This window comes from Rhinopithecus bieti, unplaced genomic scaffold (genome assembly GCF_001698545.2).
Source record: "Rhinopithecus bieti isolate Rb0 unplaced genomic scaffold, ASM169854v2 scaffold_20098, whole genome shotgun sequence".
NCBI lineage: Eukaryota > Metazoa > Chordata > Mammalia > Primates > Cercopithecidae > Rhinopithecus > Rhinopithecus bieti.
The window spans coordinates 3,111,340-3,113,277 of record NW_016810571.1 but is presented as its reverse complement, the minus strand read 5'-3'; positions in this window follow the sequence as shown (position 1 = coordinate 3,113,277).

Here is a 1,938-nt window from a genome sequence, read left to right as displayed (position 1 = left end):
AAAAAAAAAAAAAAAAAAAAAAAAAAAGAAAAATTAGGACATATGAAAATATCCTTTGACCTAGCAATTTTTCCTGTTAGATTTTACTCTAAGGGAATAGTCAAGGCCATGTGCAAAGTTTTAGCGTCTTCAAAGACGTTCATTTCAGATTTGTTTATAACACGAAAATTTGGAAACAACAATAAAATATTATTTAAATAAATGATGATGCATCCTTAAAATGAAGTGCCAGCAGCTATTAGAAATGTTGTTGTAGAAGAATATTTATCAAAATGGAAATATAATCACAATACATTGCATTACGTATCACACTGTAAAATGATAAAAACTGGCTATAAAACAGTATTTCAATATAATTCTCATTTCAACTTAACTCAGAATATTTTGTCGATTATCTACAATACCACAGTAGATTTAGTGGATCCAACTTTGAGCAGGCTATATTCTCTGTGAGGAAGATCACTTCTGTAAATTGGATTATGTCAGAATCAAGGTGTTAATAGAATCATGGATCTCCTGTTCAGTGTAAAAATGAATACTCTTCTTAACTCACACTCAAAAGCTTATTTGTGGACATATCATATGCTCTTCCCTCTTACAATCTTTTAGACATAGCTCCTTGTTGCAAATCTCCCATGAAGTCCACAGAAGGTACTCAGCAAATGATGCTGAATTGTATCTTGATTTCTCACTTTGATGTTCAAAGTGAGAAATGCAGTCTCAGCTGGTTAGACAGCATGAGTGTTGTTAGCATATGTGTGTGTGTGTGTGTGTGTGTGTGTGAGTTGAAGAGAGAGGAGATGTGCTATGAACTCAATCTCTATTAGTACAGAGAAAAATGTCAGTTGGTCTTGCTGGCCACTCTATAGGAAGAGTCGTTTCTATACACTTGGCAGTGTTCGCATCGTTGCACTCTTTTGCAAGAAGCTGTTGTGAATTGCAAAAGAATTCATGCTTGATTTATTGATTTGACATAGTTGATAATGCCTTTTAGACCATATCACTCATAGTCTAGTCTGGGCATTCCAAAATTTAAATCTACATGTTTAAAATTTCAAATGATACTGTTTGGTATCAAACAGTATCTGGTTCTCTCTCTCTCTCTCTCTCTCTCTCTCTCTCTCTCTCTCTCTCCCTCCCTCCCTCCCTCTCCCTCTCTCTTTAAAAAAATTTCAAATGAAGCCAAGGTAACGTAAAAGTTTTAAATGCCTAAGCTGTATTACTGCATCACAGATATAGGATATAAAATCTTCAACATGTTGATTCCTCTTGTTCGGGCCAGTAGGTTTGAGAGTTGGGGAGATGTGACGATCATCTTGAGATGCTTACATGGTTAGGACCTAAATTTCTGAGAAATACAAGGTGAATCTATATCTCAGATAGACTGCAGCTGAAAAACATTTCCTAATTGTCTATCAGGGTGTTGAGTATAAAATCATCCCTTTTACTCTCTTGCTCTTTTGGGTTCCATTAGATATTTTTCAGGATAATTCTATTGCTCTGCCAAATTAAGAATAGCAACTGCAACAACAAGAAAATCATTTTCTGATGCATTTTCTTAAAATTTATAACACCATTCTATATTCATTCTATTCATCCTAAAGCAGATGAATCTTCTTTTATTTATTTGAACTCTAGAAGTATAGGAAATACTTTCATTACCTATGTAGATAGATGATATCAACCTTAAATGTTTAAATGCTTTTCTTGTTCCACTGCCATATAGGTAATTGAAGAATTCCACTGTTTAGTGCTTTTCTTGTTCCACTGCCATATAGGTAATTCAAGAAGACATCATTTACAATTTATGCGTTTCAAAATAGATTTCCAGCAGGGGGAGCCCCTGCTTGGGTAATAGAACCATTGGCTCCCTTGTTCCTCTTACCTATATTCAAACCCACAAACTAAAAATTCCGAATAGAATTCTTTTCCATATTT